Source organism: Entelurus aequoreus, linkage group LG26, assembly GCF_033978785.1.
Source record: "Entelurus aequoreus isolate RoL-2023_Sb linkage group LG26, RoL_Eaeq_v1.1, whole genome shotgun sequence".
NCBI classification, from domain to species: Eukaryota; Metazoa; Chordata; class Actinopteri; order Syngnathiformes; family Syngnathidae; genus Entelurus; species Entelurus aequoreus.
Genome location: NC_084756.1, coordinates 16,014,815 through 16,036,473, shown reverse-complemented (window position 1 = coordinate 16,036,473; position 21,659 = coordinate 16,014,815). Strand labels below are relative to the sequence as shown.

Here is a 21,659-nt window from a genome sequence, read left to right as displayed (position 1 = left end):
ATTGGCTGGCAACGTTAGTTGTTCTCGTCATCGCTGGCAAGGTGTTGTCTCTCCTCTTGGTTCCTTCCAGTCAGGTATCGGGTGTTGGTCCTGGATCGGCTTTGACCGTGCCCCTCTTAGCGAGTGCAAGGGAATCTGGAGTGGCTGCTTTCATCCTCAAATCTGCACAGAGGAACTGGCACACAAATTCTACATTTTGCAAACTTACCATTTTGGTCTCATGGTCTTTCCACCTTCCTAGGAAGCTGCTGGTCCTGAGAAGTGCTGATCTTGTGACTGAAGATGATAACCTGTTTTCTTAAAATAGGTGCCGTTGTTTGACCTAATCTTTTTGGGGAAACCATGTCGGGATATTAGATCATTCACAAAATATTTAATTACAATTGGCACCCTCCTTTGAGGTTGGGGTTGCTTCCGCCAACCACTGCAATTGTCAATCTAAATCATTACGTTCCTTTATCCTTGTACCGGATTGATCATATTGATTAAATAAAACCTCAACACGCTCAAACTTGACCCAATCCAAACTCACCTCCCCCCTCTGTCCCTCTCACAGGGACAGTGTTAGTCGTCCAAGAAAAAGAAAAGACAGCTGATAGTCAAGTGCAGCAAGAACAGAGGCGGAGGACAGGTCATGTTTGAGGTCACTGTTCGCTTTTGCAATAGTACTTTGATATTTTACAACACCTAGTGAATTATTGTGGCCTCAATAATTCACTAAATAGTTGTATTTAATTTAGTCTATCTATGATGGGACAATGCACAGAAACATTAAGTTCAGAAACAGATATGTTCTGTACCAGATTATTTCTAAATAGCTACTTTCCATCTGCAGTCCCTGGCTACCTAAATTAAGGGGATCCACAAATCAAGCAATAAAATTATGACACTAATTAATCATAATAAATATTTACATTCATAATAATCAATAATTAATCAAAAATAATCATACTGTAGCATGTATTCAATTATAAGAAAAGTCACCAAATGCCCCTTCATGGACACATACTTACCATACAATACAACCACACCTTATTTACATCATCACACAAAGACCATACATGCTCTTGTTCACATCTGTCATCATTCGTAAAAACAACCAAGATTTTAACAGCCATACCTCACAATTTACAACAAAAATGCTCTCATAGATAAATATAATACTCATTAAATTGACGTGTCAACATAATGCCCCTCTTATTGACCGTCTGAGCAGCCTTGATTGCTCCAAAGCCACTTTTTAATTTCAAATTTTCTATTCCTTTTGTTATAACGTGGAGAAGGCTAATTGGTCTGTACATGTTCTCGGCTTCTTTATTTCCTGCTTTATGGATTTAATCATAGTAGCAGTTTCTCGACGTGGTAGGGAAAGTGTTTTCCGTTATTGATTTATTTATCAATCGTTGTTATACGAGCAATAATACAATCCTTATATGTTTTTAGGAAGATAGTGTCCAACCCGTATATATATCTCTAGATCGTGAGTCTGATAATGCAGCGAAGATTTTGTTTAACTTTGTTTCATTTGTTAATTCTAAAATTAGTCCATCCTGAATAAATGACAATTATTTGCACTGATTTTGAGGGATTTTTATTCAGGGTTTGTACAGACTGATGAAATGTTCATTAAAATTATTACTTATGTCCAGACTGTCTGCGATAGTAACGCCATTGATATTTAATGTTATAGTGTTGTTTCTTGTTTGCGCTCTTTCCGTAAGTTTGTATCTGGTTTTCCATAACTTTCTAATGTTCCCTTTTGCAGCTTTGATTAATTCTAAGTGAAAGTCAGCCTTAGACTTCCGCATAAACATTGTAAATTTGTTCCTCAAAACTTTAAAATCCTACGATCTGTATTTAGACCTGTTATAATTTCTCTTATGAGAGCTGAGTCCTCATGTCTTTATTAGAATCCAAACTGTTTTATTAATCCAATGGTATTTTTATTTTAGCACTCTTCTTTCTGGTTTTGTATTCGTGTATTTACAGATGTTCTCTTTAATTTTTGTCATCCAATTGTAATTCTAGTAGGGCTGCTTTCATTTGTATCATATAGAAGCCGTTTATAATATCCTTAAGTTTCTTTCTACGTGTTTTATTTAACCAGTCCAGATTAACGTCCTCCATGACGTTACTTCTGTCATACTATGCTGTTTGAGGATGTCTGAAAATGAATCAAGAAAAATGTCTTTAGCTGTGGTCGGTCGGTATACTACAATTACCTTGAAATACATTTCTGAGGAAAATGTGATTTTAATTTCAACATACTCAAATTGATCTACTTTTAATGTTTTCCCTTTCATAAATCATAATTCCTCCCCCCTTTGTCACTCTTTGTAGCCTACAGCAGAAATGTCCAAATTGCAACCAATAGCTATGTTTTTAACAGACAACCGAAATAATTGATTTGCGTATCGGTTCAATCAGCGGCAGCTACGCCCTGTTTTATCATTTGACCTAAAAAAAATTTTGTTTCGTAGGCAGGACAGAGGGAACAATGTGGGTCATTAGTTGTCCATCTTATACCATTCTAATTGTTTTAAGGATAGTTCACATGAGCGGCCATACCTTGAGTCCCACCATATATAAGAGTCAAAAGGCTCCTATTATGAGTCGTCTAATTGGTGATCATACAATTTGGCGGTTTGGGTGGCAGGACACACGGACGCACCTCCGTCAGCCAGCGCTAGGACAGTTGGAGCAGTCCCCGTCTTCCACTCATTCCTGGGAGGCGTCCCCGTAGTTGTCAGCTGATGTCGTGCTGTCAGGCAACATCAGGAAGTTCCTTCTGTGCGGTATTGAATTGTCAGGGCACAGTTCGTAAGCAGGTCATTACAAGGTGTGTGCAGGTTGACCACAAAGGAATGCTTCAAAGATTGTGTTGAACATTGTCCGTTGACACTTATGTCCAGCAGGGGTCTGTTTGTATCCTGCTGTTCGTCCTGCTGTCACACCTGTATTTTTTGTGAGCATGTTCTGGCTACACCTTGGAGCTTGTCTTGTTCAGAGAAGCTGGCAGTCCCCCGGCTGCACATCCTTTCCACCCTCGCTTGACCTAGCACAACCGTGGCTACCACCCAAGTCCGTCTGTATGGTTTTATGTTTTGTTGAGGTTTTTTCCTCCAGAATTTGGAACTCAAAACATGTACACCCATCGTTTTCATATCCTCTCGGTTAGTTCAATTTGCATATCACGTTTTAAAATTACAGTCTTAACTATCCCATTAATTGCTAATCAAAAACCTTAATTCAAAGATTATACGTACTACTTCATGTGTATTTAAGTACCCTTTTAATTCACTTAAAGATTATCTATAAGTTAATTTAACCTATCATTTGTCTATCAGTAGGCGCGAGCAAGCTGTCATGCTTGCACTCTGACCTCCTGCTGTGCGTGATACTCTTCAAAACAAAGGAATGTTTTTATTCACGTTTCTCCTTATCTTTCAGCTAAATCTTTTAATCTTTTAACTTTTAACGTCCGTACTGTGTTTATTTTTATTGTCTGCATTTTAAAATATTTAAAATCTCAGGTACCCCTTGGCATACCTTCAAGTACCTCCCTTTTTTGTCCGGGCGGAAACACCATACCCTCATTTGAGAACTACTGGTTTAGCCTATGAAAAATCCTTTGTCTCATACATCATTACACTGTACAACTCCTCTTTGGGGGGCTAGGATGACAGGGAATGCAAAACGATAACAGTGCAATACTTTTTTATATCATGGTCGTTAATGCCTAGTTTCTCTTTTAATAGAATCTATTTTGTTTCCATTTATACCCTTATTAGTTACTGTTTACTTTTTAGTTCTTCTTCCAAAGGGAACTCTCCTGAAGGAATCAATAACGTTTTATCTATCTATCTATCTATTACTAACCCGAGCACAATTCATGACGTCATGCTCATCTTGCAGACAGTTATTTCCATTTAGTTTTATTCTCTATTTGTAATTCTACATGCACCAATGTCACATAGAAATTTGCTTTCTTTGTTATTTATTTACATTATTATTTCTGGTTTACTTGCTGTCTGTTTACTTAAGTTCTCATATTTTGGTCTGTCTTCCTTCTGATTAGAATTTGTTTAACGCTTCTCTACGTTTTGTTTTGACAATGGCGCTGAGTGGCTCTTATCTGTACTTCTTCAGACTCTATGTTTCACAGATGCCCTTAGATGTATTAGAATATAAATTTAACTTTTATTTTATTGTGTGTTTATTCCTAAAAAAAAATTAAAATGTCAATGTATGATCAATTTATCTTTATCAAATTTAAATTCAATATTATTAATTTATTTGTTGTATAACTATTAATTCAAAGTTACAGTGTGTCCTAATCTATGATGTGTGTGTTTGTCGCAACTTCCCACAGGAACTGGATGGATCAGATAAGCAGCAAAGCTGTACCAAAAAAAGTATACTAGACATATAAATGAATGATGAATTAAACAATGTTTCAATGTCCCACAATCAGTATTTATTTATTGATATTTAAACGTGTAATTTTCCATATATCTATTATTTTACTGGACTTAGCCAGCACCTACTATTAGCACACTCTACAGACCGAGAATAACTGTTCAACCACACTTAGTAATGCCAAGCTAGATGCTAACCTAGCCTTACTATGCCTCAGTAAGCAAACTTTTGCTAACCTAGCCCAATGCTATGCTAACACAATGCTAACCTAGCTCAATGCTATGCTAACACAATGCTAACCTAGCTCAATGCTATGCTAACACAATGCTAACCTAGCTCAATGCTATGTGTCACTCCTCTTCGAACTAATGCCTCACGCAGCTGTCACTCACACAGCCTCGTCACACGCACACACTCTTATCTCAAAATGTCTCCCAGCTCTTTTTTTTTTTTATATGCGTCACACAGTCACTCACACACAGAGAATTTACCAGCGAGCAAGAGCCTTTTTTCCCGTACTCAAAATCTCAGTGTTTAAAACAACAGTAATATCGCACAGTCACAATCACCAGTATAGTTAAAAACAAATTCAAATGACTGGAATTAGCTCGCAGCGCCCACGAGGGGGAGCCTCCCTGCTTAGGCTGCTGCCTCCGCGATCCAACCTCTTGATAAGCGAAAGAAAATAATTATATGGATGGATCATTCACTCATGTGTTTTCTGTACATAACTTTGTCTATTTTCTCACACGCACACACATAACCAACAATTTCCCAGCTCTTGCAGATCAGCGTGGGTGCGAAAAAAGCGTTAGGGAACTCTCACAAAAGCATGAGGGAGAATTAAAACAGATAAGAAACCAGGTGCTACACAAAAGTTATTAAAATACGCAGATATATATATATAAATTTAAAAACACACATTTTTACCCCACAAAACACTCCCCCCTGGTCCGGACCAATATAAACAACTAATGCACGCGTGCTTTTGTGGAATCGGCCGTCTCATAACACACACACGCAGGTCATTTTTACTCATATAATGGCGATTAACCCATTCAGCGGAGCAAATCCTGCTTTTCCTTCCTGACCAACACGGATAACAGCCTAAGGCGCTGTAGAATTTCCAGGAATCACCCTTCAATTTCTACAGTACATCGTGTCTGGTCAGTCCATATAGTTTCACCAAGGCTCTACCATATGGAGCCCTTACTCTATCCATCTATACTGCAGCAAATTTCCAAATTCGTGACAACTTGGCTCAGTTGATCTCCTTTACCGGAGTCACTGAACGATCACCTTATATCAGGCTTTTTACCCGGCTGCAGCTTCCACATAGACAGATACGTAGGACCTTCATAGACGTCATAAATTTGTGTGGGCCAAATGTCACATCAGTTTAGCCAACCTTGCCTTAAATTTCGCTGTGTCCAACTCCGGCTAACCATGTACTTGCAGAAAAGAAATTTTTCGTCTCACATCGTCTATGCTTCTACACTCCAAACCACCAAAATTCTATCAACAATCCCCATTTGTTAAAAACAAGAGATTACAAGTTTTCAACAAACACACAGACAAATGATCACATATAATACAACTCAAACCAACCAACACATGCCTCAGTCTAGGTTGTTTTTGGAGAACTATCTTTTATGAAAAAAATTTCAGTTTTTATCTTACCGATCCCGTTTCTCTTCAGACAGATAACTTTTACACAATAAGCAAAATAGCTTACCTTTTATTAGATGCGCGCGTGCAAGCGTTGTCTGCCTGAAAGAGAAGCCGGGAGCGGATGTTGACTTGCAGAGTTCTGGACCATCCTAGTTCGTGACGCCAATTTTGTAGTGGAAAGTCCAGGTTGTCAAAGTTTTCCATGCCAGGTATGCAATAAAAAAAACACAACCAGCACAGATTTAAGGCCCGCCAGCAGCGTCCGGTAAAGCTAAAAGGTGGTCGAGGTTATATGTTTATCAACATGTCGTTTGAAGATCAACCTAACCTAGTCAATGACGGCATCCAGATCTTGTTGGTTGCATTGCACAGGCAGGAGAGAGCAGACTAACAAATGACTCATCATATGCACTCCTCCACACTAACATGCTGTAGAACCATCCTCACTGTTTTGAATCAACAACATCACAACATTCGGAGAAGGATACTGTGGTCACTTCTGAAATTTCAACAAGAAGGTAATTGAAGGAAATAGGAGGCACCTGAACCATCTCCCCGTCAGGGAATCGAACCCTGGTCTTCCGCGTGACAGGCGGAGATACTGTCCACTATACTAACGAGGACTGCTTGGCATGATATTTTGCTGGGGACAAGTAAACAGGCTTGGCTTTTGCCTGCCACACCGCGACCAAAGTGTTGCTATTCCATATTTCTGCTATCTCATAATGCGGACAATTTGATCCTCCGAAAGCTTGGATTGAGGGTAGTGTGGCCGAGCGGTCTAAGGCGCTGGATTAAGGCTCCAGTCTCTCAGGAGGCGTGGGTTCAAATCCCACCACTGCCATTTTTGCTGGTAACGCACTTGTATCTTCCCTGACTGAGGCAATAAGACCCTGGGCCTCATTTAGAAAGCTTGCAAAAATAGGGCCAAAACGTTAGCTTTGGAGTTTTCCATGCCAGGTATGCAGTAAAAAAAACACAACCAGCACAGATTTAAGGCCCGCCAGCAGCATCCAGTAAAGCTAAAAGGTGGTCGAGGTTGTATGTTTATCAACATGTCGTTTGAAGATCTCCGCCCCTACTTAAGACATTCAGGCCACTTTTATCTGTTTCTGTATTTGGATGACACCGCAGTGATAGGATGTATCACTGGCCCGCACGGTGCGACCAGCAGGAGGGAGTTGGCCTGTCTGGATACATTGTGTGGAAACAACGACCTTATCCTCAACACGGACTACACTAAGAAGACAAAAGAAGACAGGAGGAAGGAAAGTCTGTTCTTTTTTGTTACTATTGTACAATTTTTCCACACCCAAGTCCAAATTCATGCAGCAGTTTCCATAGTGTAGTGGTTATCACTTCACTAAGACACAAAAGTTACCCCGGTTCAAAGAAGACAATTCGCATTTCTGACATGGCATATGAATGCAATGGGTGCTTCACACATTTGTCAAGAAACCATGCAGGAGACCAGTGTCTGAACCAGTGATCAACTCCCTGGTGGTCTAGTGGCTAGGATTCGGCGCTTTCACCGCCGCGGCCGGGGTTCGATTCTCGAAGCTATCCGACCCTTTCTCAGAGCAGGCAATTTATAATAAACTTATGTGACTTCCATGTTTTATGCTCATGATATACAAATCATTATAGTTGACATTTTCCATAAAGGCAATGGGGACATTGCTCAAACTTGGCCCAAAAAATGTGCCCGAGATTCTCCGCTTTCCTCTTCTTGTCGTCTTCGAGGTCCACTGCACGACACCTTTCCAGTTCTCCACACACAACCTAGCCTAGTCAATAACAGCATCCAGATCTTGTTGGTTGCATTGCACAGGCAGGAGAGAGCAGACTAACAAATGACTCATCATATGCACTCCTCCACACTAACATGATGTAGAACCATCCTCACTGTTTTGAATCATCAACATCACAACATTCGGAGAAGGATACTGTGGTCACTTCTCAAATTTCAAAAAGATGGTAATTGATGAAAATAAGAGGCACCTGAACCATCTCCCCGTCAGGGAATCGAACCCTGGTCTTCCGCGTGACAGGCGGAGATACTGTCCACTATACTAACGAGGACTGCTTGGGATGATATTTTGCCTGCCACACCGCGACCAAAGTGTTGCTATTCAGTATTTCTGCGATCTCATAATGCGGACAAATTGATCCTCCGAAAGCACGGATTGAGGGTAGTGTGGCCGAGCGGTCTAAGGCGCTGGATTAAGGCTCCAGTCACTCGGGAGGCGTGGGTTCCCACCACTGCCATTTTTGCTGGTAACACACTTGTATCTTCCCTGACTGAGGCAATAAGACCCTGGGTAATAGGACCAAAATGTTATCTTTGGAGTTTTCCATTCCAGATATGCAATAATAAAAACACAACCAGCACAGATTTAAGGCCCGCCAGCAGCGTCCGGTAAAGCTAAAAGGTGGTCGAGGTTGTATGTTTATCAACATGTCGTTTGAAGATCAACCTAACCTAGTCAATGACGGCATCCAGATCTTGTTGGTTGCATTGCACAGGCAGGAGAGAGCAGACTAACAAATGACTCATCATATGCACTCCTCCATGTAGTGGATTGTCCGAAGCTTAAGCAAGCAACAAAAGTAGTTTAGTACAACAAATTTATTTACCCATTATCAGAGGTGCAGGTTGAATTAAGTTGTCCGTGCAAGCAGACACAATGTACTCCAGAGCACACAAGACACACACCAGCCAAAATCACCCCCGAGTTCCGGTCTTCTGCCATTCATTTATATGTCTGTTGTGCGTCATCGTTCCTTATCAAATGCGTCAATGTCTTGTTTTGCTTTTCCTATCTGTTCCATAACAACTCGAATTCTGTAGACAGGTTGGCACGACTCAATATTCACTTTTGTCCCACAACTGGTCCATTCAATGGCACAAAATACAAGAGTATTGAAAATGAGCGGACATTCTTAAAAGACAAGAAATATAGGTCAAAAGGTCAGAAATTCTACTACATACCCTCCTTCCAGGGTCTTAAGACCCTGGACCAAAACAATTTCTGATATAGACCACTAACTTAAATCTCTACCGCAGATAGAGGCAAAAACCTCAATGTTTTTATACGAGGCAAAAATTCCGTCTATGACCCTCCTTCAGAGCGATCGCTGTTACCAGCCTGCAGTAAAACCATCTCACAGAACACAATTAGTGGCCTACCCTTTGATTTAGTAAAGGAAAAACAAATACTTTGATCATGAACATCATTGAACATAAATAGATGAATGTATATAGACTTATGACTGTAAGACATTTTCAAAAATATTTTTCCCGGCATTTGCAATGAATGTAGTTACCAATATTGTTAATTATCAATTGATTTTGAACACACAACTGAATTTCGTATGAGTCCATGTTCGATTAGTGCTCGTATAGATGGCTCGGTGGTGCCTCAGGCTGGTGGCCTGCCGACACCTCGTTGGGCTTTTGGCTGCCCTGGTGAAGAAAGAGATCCACTCAAACAGTCTGTCTCTGTCTCTTCTTGGGGTGTGGTTCAGTCCATTGGGCAGACTGTTCAGTGGCATGTGCGTGCTGGCCGAAATTGGGGAAAACTCAGGTAGAGTTGGAGCTGTGGGGGCTTTGGGGAAGGCTGGGGCAGAGTATGGGGCGTGGGGCTTTGGTCCAGGCCCTCGGCTTGCTTCAGGCCTCCTCGCTGCTTCGGCACTCCCGACACTTCTTTCCACAGCTGCTGGAGTCCCGGTGGACACATTGGCTGGCAACCTTAGTTGTTCTCGTCATCGCTGGCAAGGTGTTGTCTCTCCTCTCGGTTCCTTCCAGTCAGGTATCGGGTGTTGGTCCTGGATCGGCTTTGACCGTGCCCCTCTTAGCGAGTGCAAGGGAATCTGGAGTGGCTGCTTTCATCCTCAAATCTGCACAGAGGAACTGGCACACAAATTCTACATTTTGCAAACTTACCATTTTGGTCTCATGGTCTTTCCACCTTCCTAGGAAGCTGCTGGTCCTGAGAAGTGCTGATCTTGTGACTGAAGAAGATTAACCTGTTTTCTTAAAATAGGTGCCGTTGTTTGACCTAATCTTTTTGGGGAAACCATGTCGGGATATTAGATCATTCACAAAACATTTAATTACTGAATTGGCACCCTCCTTTGAGGTTGGGGTTGCTTTCGCCAACCACTGCAATTGTCAATCTAAATCATTACGTTCCTTTATCCTTGATCATATCGATTAAATAAAACCTCAACACGCTCAAACTTGACCCAATCCAAACTCACCTCCCCCCTCTGTCCCTCTCACAGGGACAGTGTTAGTCGTAGTAATAGTAATAGTAGTAGTAGTAGTAGTATTAGTAGTTTCAGAAACATCCAAGAAAAAGAAAAGACAGCTGATAGTCAAGTGCAGCAAGAACAGAGGCGGAGGACAGGTCATGTTTGAGGTCACTGTTCGCTTTTGCAATAGTACTTTGATATTTTACAACACCTAGTGAATTATTGTGGCCACAACAATTCACTAAATAGTTGTATTTAATTTAGTCTATCTATGATGGGACAATGCACAGAAACATTAAGTTCAGAAACAGATATGTTCTGTACCAGATTATATCTAAATAGCTACTTTCCATCTGTAGTCCCTGGCTACCTAAATTAAAGGGATCCACAAATCAAGCAATAAAATTATGACACTAATTAATCATAATAAATATATACATTCATAATAATCAATAATTAATCAAAAATAATCATACTGTAGCATGTATTCAATTATAAGAAAAGTCACCAAATGCCCCTTCATGGACACATACTTACCATACAATACAACCACACCTTATTTACATCATCACACAAAGACCATACATGCTCTTGTTCACATCTGTCATCATTCGTAAAAACAACCAAGATTTTAACAGCCATACCTCACAATTTACAACAAAAATGCTCTCATGGATAAATATAATACTCATTAAATTGATGTGTCAACATAATGCCCATCTTAGTGACCGTGTGAGCAGCCTTGATTGCTCCAAAGCCACTTTTTTTTTTATTTCAAATTTTCTATTCTTTTTGTTATAACGTGGAGAAGGCTAATTGGTCTGTACATGTTCTGGTCTTCTTTATTTCCTGCTTTATGGATTTAATCATAGTAGCAGTTTCTCCACGTGGTAGGGAAAGTGTTTTCCGTTATTGATTTATTTATCAATCGTTGTTATACGAGCAATAATACAATCCTTATATGTTTGTAGGAAGATAGTGTCCAACCCATATATATATCTCTAGATCGTGAGTCTGATAATGCAGTGAAGATTTTGTTTAACTTTGTTTCATTTGTTACTTCTAAAATGAGTCCATCCTGAATAAATGACAATTATTTGCACTGATTTTGAGGGATTTTTATTCAGGGTTTGTACAGACTGGATGAAATGTTCATTAAAATTATTACTTATGTCCAGACTGTCTGCGATAGTAGCGCCATTGATATTTAATGTTATAGTGTTGTTTCTTGTTTGCTCTCTTCCCGTAAGTTTGTATCTGGTTTTCCATAACTCTCTATTGTTCCCTTTTGCAGCTTTGATTAATTCTAAATGAAAGTCAGCCTTAGACTTCCGCATAAACATTGTTACCTTGTTCTTCCAAACTTTTAAAACATACGATCTGTATTTAGACCTGTTATAATTGCTCTTTTGAGAGCTGAGTCCCGATGTCTTTATTAGAATCCAAATTGTTTTATTAATCCAATGGTATTTTTATTTTAGCACTCTTCTTTCTGGTTTTGTATTCGTGTATTTACAGATGATCTCTTTAATTTTTGTCATCCAATTGTAATTCTAGTAGGGCTGCTTATCCTTTGTATCATGTAGAAGCCGTTTATAATATCCTTAAGTTTCTTTCTACGCGTCTTATTTAACCAGTCCAGATTAACGTCCCCCATGACGTTACTTCTTTCATACTATGCTGTTTGAGGATGTCTGAAAATGAATCAAGAAAAATGTCTTTAGCTGTGGTCAGTCGGTATACTACAATTACCTTGAAATACATTTCTGAGGAACATGTGATTTTAATTTCAACATACTCAAATTGATCTACTTTTAATGTTTTCCCTTTCCTAAATCATAATTCCTCCCCCCTTTGTCACTCGATCTGTCTTTTCTGTAATCTTGTCCCCCGGGACATTAATTAGAACGAAAGGTGTTGTGGGTTTTAACCATGTCTCTGATAGACAAGGTAATCCGGATTAGAGTCTGACAGTAACTGCTGGATTTGTTCAGTATGTTTCCTGTGGTAGAAAGTTTAATAATGCGGACACGTTTGTTACTGAATACTTTCTACAGACTTCTGTCTCTCTGCGACTTTGTGTATGTAATAAGCAACTATAATTTTTTGATATGCTTACATTTTATTTTAGCTCAGCTGTTGTGTAGCTGCTAGCTCTTTGTAGCCTACAGCAGGAATGTCCAAATTGCAACCAATAGCTATGTTTTTAACAGACAACCGAAATAATTGAAAATGTGGTATTAGCGTATCGGTTCAATCAGCGGCAGCTACGCCCTGTTTTATCATTTGACCTAAATTTTTGGTTTCGTAGGCAGGACAGAGGGAACAATGTGGGTCATTAGTTGTCCATCTTATACCATTCTAATTGTTGTAAGGATAGTTCACATGAGCGGCCATACCTTGAGTCCTACCATATATAAGAGTCAAAAGGCTCCTATTATGAGTCGTCTAATTGGTGATCATACACTTTGGCGGTTTGGGTGGCAGGACACACGGACGCACCTCAGTCAGCCAGTGCTAGGACAGTTGGAGCAGTCCCCGTCTTCCACTCGTTCCTGGGAGGCGTCCCTATTAGTTGTCCGCTGATGTCGTGCTGTCAGGCAACATCAGGAATTTCCTTCTGTGCGGTATTGAATTGTCAGGGCACAGTTCGTAAGCAGGTCATTACAAGGTGTGTGCAGGTTGACCACAAAGGAATGCTTCAAAGATTGTGTTGAACATTGTCCGTTGACACTTATGTCCAGCAGGGGTCTGTTTGTATCCTGCTGTTCGTCCTGCTGTCACACCTGTATTTTTTGTGAGCATGTTCTGGCTACAACTTTGGAGCTTGTCTTGTTCAGAGAAGCCGGCAGTCCCCCGGCTGCACATCCTTTCCACCCTCGCTTGACCTAGCACAACCGTGGCTACCACCCAAGTCCGTCTGAATGGTTTTACGTTTTGTTGAGGTTTTTTCCTCCAGAATTTGGAACTCAAAACATGTACACCCATCGTTTTCATATCCTCTCGGTTAGTTCAATTTTGCATATCACGTTTTTTTTTTTAAATTACAGTCTTAACTATCCCATTAATTGCTAATCAATAACCTTAATTCAAAGATTATACGTACTACTTCATGTGTATTTAAGTACCCTTTTAATTCACTTAAAGATTATGTATAAGTTAATTTAAACTATCATTTGTCTATCAGTAGGCGCGAGCAAGCTGTCATGCTTGCACTCTGACCTCCCGCTGTGCGTGATACTCTCCAAAACAAAGGAATGTTTTTATTCACGTTTCTCCTTATCTTTCAGCTAAATCTTTTAATCTTTTAACTTTTAACGTCCGCACTGTGTTTATTTTTATTGTCTGCATTTTAATTTTGCTTTTATTTTCTTTCATTTCCCTTTGTTGTCTGTGAAGCACTTTGAGTCTTGTCCTTGCCTTGTCTGTCTCCGACTGGTTATCTAACCTATTCACAACAAACATACAAGGCCATGCTCTAAGCGCCAGCCCTAATCACACTTCTCCTCTTTTTTTTTTTTTTTTTTTTTTTAACTTTACATATCGGCTCTTATTCTAATTATTAATGTAGGCTGTTATTTGTAATTATTATTCAACACTATTCACAGCAAACAGTTGTAAAGTTATAGTTATTCGCATTATACTCTCAAAATCTATAGCTAACTGAAAGCTGTTGAGATTTGGTTTGCCTACTTCATCTCAGTGGCCTAGTGGTTAGAGTGTCCGCCCTGAGATCGGCAGGTCGCAAGTTCAAAACCCCGGTCGAGTCACACCAAAGACTACAAAAAATTTGGGAGCCAAATCACCAAACATGATTCCCCCACCTCCCAGGGGCAATCACGGGGGATGGGCCAAATGCAGAGGACAAATTCCACCACACCCAGTGTGTGTGTGACAATCACTGGCACCCCAACTTTAATTCTAACTTTATTCTGTCATGCCATTATCCTCTTCTAGCTCAACATCCAGAAGTATGGTGTACTGAAATGTGTAAATAAAAATATAAATTACTCCAAACTAAAATGTCAGACTGCACTTTAAAGTTACTTTTATTAAATTAATTTCAAAACTAACCACCACCACAGCAGACATCTTCCTCAATCCTATCCCAATACTCCCATAAATTAGAAAGGTATTTCACAACAGTGGTTAAGTAGTTATTTTAAGTAATAGATCTCAATATGTAGTAATTAATAAGACTAAATTTGCCCTAGTGTGTGACTGTTGTCTGTCTATCTATCTGTGTTGGCCCTTTGATGAGGTGGCGACCTGCCCAGGGTGCAAAGTCAAATTGTGAAACAAAAATTAAAGTTAAATCAAGTGGAAATTGACAGAGTATATGAACTACATTCTTGAGAATAGTAATTGATCATTAATATGTTGGAAGCCACATATTGAACATATTAAAGAAAAATATCCAAATCCATTGCTATTCGGTATAAAGTTAAACACATGCTGAATAAGAAATGTCTGCACATGTTATATTATTCATTTATTTTTCCATATGTAATATTGTTTTGAAGTTTGGGGAAATGTTTATAGAAGAATTATAGACCCAATACTTAAACTTAAAAGGCTCATTTCAATATTACACAAAGCATTATTATTATGATCATATCAATCCATTTTTTAAGTCATAATGTGTTAAATGTTCAGATAATTTAATTTTAAAACAATGGCAATTATGTTTCCAAGTAAAGAACAGCCTTCCAGTTTGTATTCTTAGCTTGTTTACATTATGAGGAGAAAACTATCATTTATGGGGGATATTGATTTTTGAAATAGGTCAAGTAAAATAAAATAAAAACACAAATGTATTTCAGTTTTAGGAGTTAAATGATGTACCATCCTCAGTGATGAGCTGAACACATGTAGTTTTTTGTTATGGTTTAAGAGACCCTTGAAAAGTAAAGTTTTTTAACATTATGCAATATAGTAACAATTACTTTCATCTTTTAACGTTGATGTTCCAGGTAATTTAATGTTCAGTAATTGTATATCATAGGCCAATATAAGCTTTGGCTTCCGCCTATTCTTTTTTTTTTTTCGGTCATTCTTTTTTCTTTTCTTTTCTGTGTGTAAATGTGTATGATTGTTAATATGTCTAATTTACTGTTAAACTGCTCACACAAATTGGTTGATGGTTGATTACATGACCAAAATAAACTTATTTCATCTATTCATTCATTATCTATCGCACTCATAGTTTTATTCCATTTTGCATGTAATTATTCCTATTGATTTCTTCCCCTTTCACTCAAATAACTAAACAAACAAATAAACAAACTTGCAGCTAACCACAATCAACAGCATACTATTTACGAATCCAAAATAATCAGTCTTATAAAATAATTTTAGCTTTAGATATGATTTAGGGCAGTGGTTTTCAACCTTTTTTTTCCAGTAAATTAAAGAAATAAAATACAGCATAATGTCATTATTTTCTGATTTATTAAATTATATAACAGTGCACCATATTGCTCATTTGTTGTGGTCTTACTTGACTTATTTGGACAAACAAAAAAATAAGAATAACTAAAACGTTTTAAAAATTAAATAGTGATTAAATTATAATAAAGATTTCTATACATATAATCAATCATCAACCTTCTTTGGATATTGCAATAGAGATCCATCTGGGCTCGTGAATAAATATTCAGTAAATATTTATTTTGTTGAAGAATTATTCTTCTATAATTATATTTATAAAGGATTTTGAATTGTCGCTATTTTAAAATACTTAAAATCTCAGGTACCCCTTGGCATACCTTCAAGTACCTCCCTTTTTTGTCCGAGCGGAAACACCATACCCTCCTTTGAGAACTACTGGTTTAGCCTATAAAAAATCCTTTGTCTCATACATCATTACACTGTACAACTCCTCTTTGGGGGGCTAGGATGACAGGGAATGCAAAACAATAACAGTGCAATACTTTTTTATATCATGGTCGTTAATGCCTAGTTTCTCTTTTAATAGAATCTATTTTGTTTCCATTTATACCCTTATTAGTTACTGTTTACTTTTTAGTTCTTCTTCCAAAGGGAACTCTCCTGAAGGAATCAATAACGTTTTATCTGTCTATCTATCTATCTATTACTAACCCGAGCACAATTCATGACGTCATGCTCATCTTGCAGACAGTTATTTCCATTTAGTTTTATTCTCTATTTGTAATTCTACATGCACCAATGTCACATAAAAATTTGCTTTCTTTGTTATTTATTTACATTATTATTTCTGGTTTACTTGCTGTCTGTTTACTTAAGTTCTCATATTTTGGTCTGTCTTCCTTCTGATTAGAATTTGTTTAACGCTTCTCTACGTTTTGTTTTGACAATGGCGCTGAGTGGCTCTTATCTGTACTTCTTCAGACTCTATGTTTCACAGATGCCCTTAGATGTATTAGAATATAAATTTAACTTTTATTTTATTGTGTGTTTATTCCTAAAAAAAATTAAAATGTCAATGTATAATCAATTTATCTTTCTCAAATTTAAATTCAATATTATTAATTTATTTGTTGTATAACTATTAATTCAAAGTTACAATGTGTCCTAATCTATGATGTTTGTGCGTGTGTGTTTGTCGCAACTTCCCACAGGAACTGGATGGATCAGATAAGCAACAAGGCTGTACCAAAAAAAAAGTATACTAGACATATAAATGAATGATGAATTAAACAATGTTTCAATGTCCCACAATCCGTATTTATTGATTGATATTTAAACGTGTAATTTTCCATATATCTATTATTTTACTGGACTTAGCAAGCACCTACTACTAGCACACTCTACAGACCGAGAATAACTGTTCAACCACACTTAGTAATGCCAAGCTAGATGCTAACTTAGCCTTACTATGCCTCAGTAAGCAAACTTTTGCTAACACAATGCTAACCTAGCTCAATGCTATCCTAGCTCAATGCTAACCTAGCTCAATGCTATGCTAACACAATGCTAACCTAGCTCAATGCTATCAGTGTCACTCCTCTTCGAACCAATGCCTCACGCAGCTGTCACTCACACAGCCTCGTTACACGCACACACTCTTATCTCAAAATGTCTCCCAGCTGAGACTATATGCGTCACACAGTCACTCACACACAGAGAATTTACCAGCACAGTTAAAAGTAAATGCAATAGACAACTATTTTTCTCATCCAGAAGCACAGCTGTATCATATCAGAACCTTAATAATAAGAACAACATTTATCATTCACTCTTAGATGGACAAATAGTCAAGCTTAAGGAGGGTATTCTGGACTTCCCTGCTTAGGCTGCTGCCCCCGCGATCCAACCTCCGAGAGCGGAATAAGATAATTAAATGGATAAATCATTCACTCATATGTTTTCTGTACATAAACTTTGTCTACTTTCTCACACGCACACACATTTTAGACAATTTCCAGACTTTTACAGATAGCGGGGCTGTGAAAAAAGCGTGAGGGGAAGTTGCGAGGGGGGGGAAGGAAGGGGGGGGATTAAACCAGACAAGAAACCAGGTGCTACACAAAAGTTATTAAAATACGCAGATATATATATATATATAAATTTAAAAAACACACACATTTTTATCCCACAAACCACTCCCCCCTGGTCCGGACCAATATAAACAACTAATGCACGCGTGCTTTTGTGGAATCGGCCGTCTCATATCACAAAAACCAGGTTCCATCATTGCTCATAAAACGGCGATTAACCCGTTTCATTGGAGCAGCACCTGCGTTATCAAACTGACCAACACGGATCACCGGCCTCTAAGGCGCCATAGGACCACCAGGAATCACCCAGCATCCTACAGACATCGTGTCTGGTCAGTCCCATACAGTTTCACCAAGTTTCACCAAAGCTCTACCATATGGAGCCCGAGACGCCACCTGTCTATTCTGCAGCCATTAAACAGATTCGTGACAACTTGGCTCAGTTGATCTCCTTTACCGGAGTCACTGAATGGTCACCTAATATGAGGCTTTTTTACACGCTGAGTCACAAGGACTAGGGACCGCTGCAGTTTCCACATAGACAGGTGTCTCGCACTTTCACAGACGTATCAATTTTATATGGGCCAAATGTGCCACCAGTTAGCAACCCTTGCCTTAAATTTATCTTTGTCCAACTCTGGCTAATTCTGATGCACTTGCAGAAAGAAGCATCCTCTGCCAGCAACGACAGAGGATGAAGAGGTTAAAAGAAAATTTTCGTCTCACATCGTCTGTGCTTCTACACTCCAAACCACCAAAATTCTATCAACAATCCCCTAATGTTAAAAACAAGAAATCACAAATATTCAACAAACACACAGACAAATGATCACATATAAAACAACTCAATCCAACCATAATTTACCCCAGTCCAGGTTGTTTTTGGAGAACCTGACTAAACCTATCTTTTATGAAAAAAAATTTCAGTTTTCATCTTACCGATCCCGTTTCTCTTCAGACAGACAACTTTTACACAATAAGCAAAATAGCTTACCTTTTATTAGATGCGCGCGTGCAAGCGTTGTCTGCCTGAGAGAGAAGCCGGGAGCGGATGTTGACTTGCAGAGTTCTGGACCATCCTAGTTCGTGACGCCAATTTGTGTAGTGGATTGTCCGAAGCTTAAGCAAGCAACAAAAGTAGTTTAGTACAACAAATTTATTTACCCATTATCAGAAGTGCAGGTTGAATTAAGTTGTCCGTGCAAGCAGACACAATGTACTCCAGAGCACACAAGACACACACCAGCCAAAATCACCCCCGAGTTCCGGTCTTCTGCCATTCATTTATATGTCTGTTGTGCGTCATCGTTCCTTATCAAATGCGTCAATGTCTTGTTTTGCTTTTCCTATCTGTTCCATAACAACTCGAATTCTGTAGACAGGTTGGCACGACTCAATATTCACTTTTGTCCCACAACTGGTCCATTCAATGGCACAAAATACAAGAGTATTGAAAATGAGCGGACATTCTTAAAAGACAAGAAATATAGGTCAAAAGGTCAGAAATTCTACTACACCACACTAACATGCTGTAGAACCATGCTCACTGTTTTGAATCATCAACATCACAACATTCGGAGAAGGATACTGTGGTCACTTCTGAAATTTCAACAAGATGGTAATTGAAGGAAACAGGAGGCACCTGCACCATCTCCCCGTCAGGGAATCGAACCCTGGTCTTCCGCGTGACAGGCGGAGATACTGTCCACTATACTAACGAGGACTGCTTGGCATGCTATTTTCCTGGGGACAACCAAACAGGCTTGGCTTTTGCCTGCCACACCGCGACCTAAGGCGCTGGATTAAGGCTCCAGTCTCTCAGGAGGCGTGGGTTCAAATCCCACCACTGCCATTTTTGCTGGTAACGCACTTGTATCTTCCCTGACTGAGGCAATAAGACCCTGGGCCTCATTTAGAAAGCTTGCAAAAATAGGGCCAAAACGTTAGCTTTGGAGTTTTCCATGCCAGGTATGCAATAAAAAAAAACACAACCAGCACAGATTTAAGGCCCGCCAGCAGCATCCAGTAAAGCTAAAAGGTGGTCGAGGTTGTATGTTTATCAACATGTCGTTTGAAGATCTCCGCCCCTACTTAAGACATTCAGGCCACTTTTATCTGTTTCTGTATTTGGATGACACCGCAGTGATAGGATGTATCACTGGCCCGCACGGTGCGACCAGCAGGAGGGAGTTGGCCTGTCTGGTGACATTGTGTGGAAACAACGACCTTATCCTCAACACGGACTACACTAAGAAGACAAAAGAAGACATGAGGAAGGAAAGTCTGTTCTTTTTTGTTACTATTGTACAATTTTTCCACACCCAAGTCCAAATTCATGCAGCAGTTTCCATAGTGTAGTGGTTATCAATTCACTAAGACACAAAAGTTACCCCGGTTCAAAGAAGACAATTCGCATTTCTGACATGGCATATGAATGCAATGGGTGCTTCACACATTTGTCAAGAAACCATGCAGGAGACCAGTGTCTGAACCAGTGATCAACTCCCTGGTGGTCTAGTGGCTAGGATTCGGCGCTTTCACCGCCGCGGCCGGGGTTCGATTCCCGGTCAGGGAAAGCTATCCGACCCTTTCTCAGAGCAGGCAATTTATAATAAACTTATGTGACTTCCATGTTTTATGCTCATGATATACAAATCATTATCGTTGACATTTTCCATAAAGGCAATGGGGACATTGCTCAAACTTGGCCCAAAAAATGTGCCCGAGATTCTCCGCTTTCCTCTTCTTGTCGTTTTCGAGGTCCACTGCACGACACCTTTCCAGTTCTCCACACACAACCTAGCCTAGTCAATGACGGCATCCAGATCTTGTTGGTTGCAGGAGAGAGCAGACTAACAAATGACTCATCATATGCACTCCTCCACACTAACATGCTGTAGAACCATCCTCATAGCCTCATTTGTTCATGGATACCCTGCAACGTTCCGTTTCACAGATCTTGGGCGATTTAGGCAGGACCAAAAAGGCCACACTTCTTTGGAGCCAGGCAGAAGAGATTTGTTTAGGCAGAGAGAGGATTTGTGTGAGGCATTTTCCCGGCGGCTAGAGCAGAGGGCCAACCTGTTGCGGTGATGTCTGTCAGTCAGGGTTTATACAGGATGGAGGACATTTGCCTTGACTTTAATCTCTTCATTGCTGGTTCTCGGTCAAACAGAGCGAGACGAGGGTCTGTTTCTTGTTTGAGCTTTTCCTCTGACGTCTGTGGTTGTATTCAAGCTGTTTTCTGTGCCAACTGACTTTAGGCTAACCATTGGTATATGTGTATAAGTGGTATATGTGTAACTAAACTGTTGTCAGGGTTTGCTCGTAGGTGGTTAGATGCGTTGTCGTAAATAAGACCATACAGGGCTTCGCCTAAGGACTTTTCTAATTCTACCAAGGTTGATTTTTGTAATGCTATGTCGAGGTCGTCAACTGCTGCATCCCTAACCTTTAATTTGACAAATTGACTCTGACAAACCATTTTCCCTTTTTGAAGACTTGCTTTTGCATCCTAATTTCGAGGGGTGCAACAAACATTAGTAAAATAGTGTGTTTGATTTCTGTAGGGCTGTGCAGCAACGCCGAGTCCACACATCACAACATTCGGAGAAGGATACTGTGGTCACTTCTCAAATTTCAACGAGATGGTAATTGAAGAAAATGAGAGGAACCTAAACCATCTCCCCGTCAGGGAATCGAACCCCGGTCTTCCGCGTGACAGGCGGAGATACTGTCCACTATACTAACGAGGACTGTTTGGGATGATATTTTGCCTGCCACACCGCGACCAAAGTGTTGCTATCTCATATTTCTGCTATCTCATAATGC

At 39.5% G+C, this 21,659-nt stretch overlaps 5 non-coding genes across 5 annotated transcripts; 2 read left to right on the top strand and 3 right to left on the bottom strand.

Annotated features, from left to right (window-relative positions):
* Window positions 1–6,641: 6,641 nt before the first annotated feature.
* On the bottom strand, window positions 6,642–6,713 carry trnad-guc (transfer RNA aspartic acid (anticodon GUC)). The gene has a single exon. It is a non-coding gene; the product is annotated as a tRNA-Asp (tRNA).
* A 139-nt stretch (window positions 6,714–6,852) lies between these two features.
* On the top strand, window positions 6,853–6,934 carry trnal-aag (transfer RNA leucine (anticodon AAG)). The gene has a single exon. It is a non-coding gene; the product is annotated as a tRNA-Leu (tRNA).
* A 1,166-nt stretch (window positions 6,935–8,100) lies between these two features.
* On the bottom strand, window positions 8,101–8,172 carry trnad-guc (transfer RNA aspartic acid (anticodon GUC)). The gene has a single exon. It is a non-coding gene; the product is annotated as a tRNA-Asp (tRNA).
* An 11,307-nt stretch (window positions 8,173–19,479) lies between these two features.
* Window positions 19,480–19,551, bottom strand: trnad-guc (transfer RNA aspartic acid (anticodon GUC)). The gene has a single exon. It is a non-coding gene; the product is annotated as a tRNA-Asp (tRNA).
* A 780-nt stretch (window positions 19,552–20,331) lies between these two features.
* Window positions 20,332–20,403, top strand: trnae-uuc (transfer RNA glutamic acid (anticodon UUC)). The gene has a single exon. It is a non-coding gene; the product is annotated as a tRNA-Glu (tRNA).
* Window positions 20,404–21,659: the final 1,256 nt, after the last annotated feature.